Source organism: Dendropsophus ebraccatus, chromosome 3 (genome assembly GCF_027789765.1).
Source record: "Dendropsophus ebraccatus isolate aDenEbr1 chromosome 3, aDenEbr1.pat, whole genome shotgun sequence".
Lineage (NCBI taxonomy): Eukaryota > Metazoa > Chordata > Amphibia > Anura > Hylidae > Dendropsophus > Dendropsophus ebraccatus.
This window is the reverse complement of record NC_091456.1, coordinates 32,052,629-32,058,703: the sequence shown is the minus strand read 5'-3', so window position 1 is coordinate 32,058,703 and position 6,075 is coordinate 32,052,629.

The window sequence follows — 6,075 nt, the reverse complement described above, 5'->3', positions numbered from 1 at the left end:
TGCCAGCACCATCTCCTGCCTACTGCTCCTGCCACGCCTCGCCTGCCGTCACTAGCAACCAAGCCAGGGGTAGCGACCTGGGGGTCGCCTGCCGCAGCAAGTCCATCCCGCCTTGCGGCGGGTTCTGGTGAAAACCAGCGGCCCCTTAGACTCCGCTCCCTGGTGAGGTTAGTGCCATCGCTGGTGACGGTCCAGTGGATCCACTACTCCAGGCGTTACATGGACTTTTTTTTAATTAAGCCGCACCCAAAGGCCAATTAGTAACCAAACTAGAATAATGTGCAAACACCAGTCATTGCACTAAGGGGAGGCCAGACAGCTAAATGACGTCTGTTATTTTAGACTCAAAATGACGGACGTCATTTTAAACGGAGCTGAAAAACGTTGTGTGAACATAGCCTAAATCGCCAAAGCAGCTTAGAAGCCGCCTGCCTTTCAACTCTGTTCTGTTCCCCACTGCTCCACCCCAGGTGTCGGGGAAAAGCTGGATCCAGTCCTGGGAAACTAGGAAGGGCTTTGCTTTGATTCGCTCATCTCTAGTACATTTACAAGACATGGGGGGGTATGTGTACATTTGGTATAGCTTTTTTATTCTTTCTGTTACACTTATTTGCTATTTGAAAATCACCTGCAAATTGCTTAAAGATATGAGCCAAGTCAACAAACAGGCCTAATGGCCCTATTCCACGGGCCGTTTTAGAGGAGCAAACGAGCGCTATTAGCGCTCGTTTGCTCCTCGTTCCCCGCTCGCTGCCGCCGCTATTCAACGCGGCTGCAGCGAGCGGGTGAGTGCGGGAGGGGCGGCGGGGAGCTGCGGGGGGGCTGCCCGGGGGATCGCTGATCGTCCGGGCAGCCCATAGGATATAGCAGCGTCTGCTGCCGATGCTCCTATTCAGCGGAGCGACGGCAGCAGATCGCTGCTATATCAGTCGCTTGTTTTTCAACATGTTGAAAAACAAGCGACTGCAACGATCAGCCGACATGAACGATGTCGGCTGATCGTTGCACTCTATTCCACGGAACGATTATCGTCCGTAGCGGCCTATATCGTCCGAAAATGAACGATAATCGTTCCGTGGAATAGGGCCATAAGATATTTCTATAGTGGGGTTATTCTGTGTAAGAAAACTTTAAATATATACCTGTTTTTTTTAATAAAACAGCTTATGCCTACCTCTCTGTGCTCCCCCAATGTCCTCCTACAGGTCACTGCCACCACTCACGAGACAAGCTTATCAGTCATTGGCTGAACTGGCTGTCCCTTCTGGGACGAGTTGGTCTTGGTAAGTAGAAGTGATGAGCGAATACTGTTCGATCGAATAGATATTCGATCAAATAGTAAGGTATTCGATAGTATTGAATATTATCGAATAGTACGCCGAATATTCTATAAATATTCGATAAGCGTTCAAAACCCCCTTACTTTTTCCTGAAGTGTCATTGTGGACTTAGTGAACCTCCAAGTAGTCGAATAGATGTTTTTCAATAATCGAATACTTGTTCCCATAGACTTTAATGGGATCGAATATTCGATCGAATGTTCGAATATCTGGGAGATATTAGTACGAATATCGAATATTCGAATATTTCACTATTCGCTCATCACTAGTAAGTAGCAATGGCTGCGGTCAGCGGGGGACAGTGGAGACACCGCAGAAGGACATGGGGAGAGAGCAGAGAAGTGTGCTTAGACTCTTTATAATTTTGTATACAACAGCTAGTATACAGTATATTAAATGTTTTCTTACACTCAATATCCCCTATAATATTAGATCTGTTGTGGTCTAATTGCAAATCCATTGTTTAAACAGAGTCTTTACCAGGCACAGCTGAATACTAATAATATCAAGCTGTAGTGAGTACCAGCCAAAGCCACTACTAAAAGTGCTGTGCCTGCTAAACAATGGAGGGAACATGGCACTCCCTGGAGTGTCCCAACCCCTTCTAACTTTCTAACAGTAGCAGTACAAAGATTTGACCCCTACTGATCTAATATTTATGGTCTATTCTAACAATAGAAAATCCATTTCCTGGAGAACCCTTTTAACTTCTAAGCTGATATTTGCTCTTGTCCTTGACTTTTCTGAATAACATAATACCTGAATATGCATAACTATACACTGTGTTTGTATCTGTATCTATCATGTCAAGCACAAAAGATGATGGCATCTTAAAGGGATTATCCACCAAAGAGCGAAAAAATTAAATGCTAGCTGGTCTTACTCATTAAGTCCCCCTGAGTATTTTGAGCCATCGCCGGTCTTTCTAGCTGCTGCCGTTTCTGAGTTACAAGTATTTTTAAAAGCCGATCTATAACCAAGATAGGAAACTACATTTCCCATCATGCATCTCCCTGATTGGTCCATTTGTGTACTCGCTCCCTTAGCTTTCTTTCCTGCCCACTGTTGTCATTACTATTGCACAGTTAACTCCGGGCTGTTTTTTTCCACAGATTTTGCATCACATCACCCAGTATGTATTTCATACTAGCTGATGATGAAGCAGAGCTGACACGCGCATGGTGTAGCTACGTGCTGCATAACAGCCATCTGTTTACGGGGGGGGGGGGGGGGGGGGGGGGGGGAGTAGGTTTAGATCTCTGCCTGCTGACTGTGATCAAAAACATTCTAGTTCCATCCAGACTCACAGAGCTGTGACACATAGACAGGGACATATGCCTGCATTCACTGACAGCAAGCAGAAATAGAACTATACCTTTTTTTATATTTCAGAATTTGAAACTTAGGCTCAGGGACATGTATGTCTATGGAAGTAGCACAGGTGCATGAAGATGATCCAGATAATGTCTCTTGGGGGTCGGGTTACTAAGTCAATACAGCTAACCCAGCCAACAAAGAGGAGATCACATGTCCTGTGACTACAAAGGGAGGGGGGAAGAGGGAGCTAAGTGGGGTCAGAGTGGACCCAGAGTAGAGGATTTTAGACCTCCAGAGCCGATAAGAATGAGAAAAAAACAGGGAAAGGGTGCAAGGTAGGTTATACATGTGTATTAAACATAGGGTGGTATTGGGAAGGGGGATTGTTAAGAATATTGTTTTTGTTACCCAGATAATCGGATAATGTGTTCCCGATCCATAAACAATATTAAAATTACACATTATGATAGTTGTTTAACTAGAAAAGAACTAAGAATCCACAGGTAATTATTACACATGTCAATGTCAGAACCTTTTGTGTTGAGCTTAGACATATCTCTGATGTTATTTGTGGTGTAGTGAAAAGCCTTGCTTGTTGAACTTGTCAGGACTATCATTTTACACAACTTCTCTTGGTACATTCCATTACAAAGTAGCTTGACCTACTCGAAACATTAGAAAAAGCTGCCTAATGTGTCCTGTAGTCTTTCATTGTGGCAGTTCTCCAATCTGTAGACCTGCTAGGGAATTGTACAGTCAGGACTGATGATGCTCTCGAAGTCCTATTTGCTTTCTCATCAGTTGCACATGAAACACCCCAGGCTGGGATTCTAAAATAAAAAACCCATTGGTTTCAATGTCCAAAGAAATAGCCTGGCAGACATTTCATTCACTGGTAAACCACAGGATCTCAGTGTGATGTGTGACATTAATGACCCCGGGAAATGAAAGATGTATCTGCAGCCAGGACGCTGCCTCGAAGGATGGTTTGAAAAATGCAACATTTAATCAATGTTCCAATGCAGGTTTCCTGGAGAGACTTGACAAATAGCAGGCAAAATACTGTACATGCTTTATAATACACACAAGGCTACAAGGCTCTATACATTCCACCAAAGTAAGTAAAGCTGTATGACTAGAAATTACCAACGCGGTACATATACAATTCATGGTAGTTAACCGAGTGCTCTATAAGTAGGATGAGTAAAAACAGCGTCAGGTTTTATGGTGTAATTATTATTGATGCTCTGCTCAGATAGAGGCAATATATAATTGTATACTTCTTTCAAATTCAGGGAAGTGTTGCTATTGTTGTCCTATTGATTATACAGAACATAAACCATTTTGTTTAATGCATTGTGTCTATCGTCTACTTATTTATTCTCCTACTGCCTGACCTGGAAATAAAGATGTATTCGTTCAACTGGACTGCGGACTAATACCAGGGGGAGGGAGGGCACCCATTGAGCACTAAGACAAAAAAGTAGATTTTGCTAAATAATCTAAATAATTCAAACATTCAAAAAGTGAAAAAAGGAAAAAATTGGTCAGCTCTCCTAGAACACTGTTCACACTAGGCAGGAGCACGTTGCCATGGCTGAAATTGCAAACACACAAAAACACAGAAAAATGCAACAGCTCACCGCAACAGCAAGATACAGACCCACCATAGACATGAAAATAATTAAAAGAAGCCCCCCCAACTGCCCAAAAAATTCCCACAAAAATAATGAGTCTCTTGGTTACTATTTGCAAACAGCGTAAACTGCCTCACCACGATAAGGTGGACTCATATCGAGGCAGACCCTACATTTTTCTGTGTTTTTGTGTATTCAAAAAGTTAGAGGGGTTGTCCAGGATAAAATTTTACTGTATTTAGCTATGCTGGTGGAGCTTAGGGGGACAAGTCACTGAAGTGTACTTACTTGCCTCGCTCCGTTGCAGCTGCCCGGTCTCGAGCCGCCTGCTCTCCTGAGAGAGTGGGCGGCCCGGAATCCAGAAGAAGCAGCAAAGGGGGACAGGTAAGTACAGTATACTTCACTGATATTTCCCCCTTAGCCCCAGCTGCATAACTAAATATCATTTTATCACAGACAACTCCTTAAAGGAAACCTGTCACCTTACGTGCCGAGGTGACGCCCGCCCAACCCCCAGGTAGAGCACCATATACTTACCCCTTCCTTGATGTCCTGTTCCTGGACCTGGGCCCGCCGCCGAAATATCGCTGTCGGAGGCCGTGCGCGCGCTCCCCAGAGATGAGTCCGACGCCCATAGAGAATGACTGAAGCGGTCATTCTCTATGAGAGTCAGACTCATCTCTGGTAAGCTTGCGCATGGCTTCCGATGGCGATATATCGGCAACGGGACCGGGTCCAGGACTGGGACTTCAAGGAAGGGGTAAGTATATGGTGCTCCAGCGGGGTGTCGGGCGGGCGTCACTTCGGCATTTACTTTTTAATAGCATTTAGTGATATACTCTAGTGTAAAGCAAGCCCCGTGAACCTAGGCACAAGAACATCTCCAGATCCTATCTTTGTATGGGATCAAATGAAAGTGTGCTCTGAGATCAATGCAAATTTCTTTCTGCAGGGGAGGAGAGGGGAGGCTGAGCTGCTACTGTGTTAACTATGTATTGGTGCCACATTTTTTTTGTAATTCTGTACAGATCTTTCCAGCAGGCCCCTACTTATCATCACAAACAGAACAGTAAGTCTCAGCTTAGTTTTAAGCCTAGTGGTCGGAATAAAAACTGCAAGATTTCAGGGTTATTTTACAATATACATAGTAATTGGGAGGGATCACCAAAAATTCATTAAAAATATGTTTAACATAAAAACTTTATTTGAACAATAGGCAGTTTTCTGATGATACATTCGCTTTAAGTTGTGATAATATTGTGCAGTATTGTAGTGGTGGTTCCTACTTATCTTTATGGCGAGCCTTGTAGTGTTTTTATTTTCTTTTTCATCGGAAACTTGACTCAAAAGGATACAGTGCTACAACATGTGCAGACAGAAGGAGATTTCATTTAGATGATAGAGATGATGCAATTAACTACATTTTATTTGAGCTCCTGCAGATATTGAAAATTAGAATGAAGCAGCAAATACACCTATCTCATCATAGGAACAGAGATCAAGGCCTACCTTCAGCCAAAAGAAAAGGAATAAAAAAGAAAAAAAAAAGTACAAAATAATGTTCTACACAAAACTGTAACAGTGCAACATCAAGTCAGAAGAGCAGACCGGGGATCATTCACCCATTTGCCTTATTACTGAAATATCTACACTGAAGATAAAAACAGTACTGCATTCTCTGCTTGTCACAGCTTTAGCTGCGGACTCTACCTCGTGCCGCGGCCACTCCCATTCCCCTGGTGCTCCCATGGCTGTCCCTAGTAGATACTATTCCCCAATAG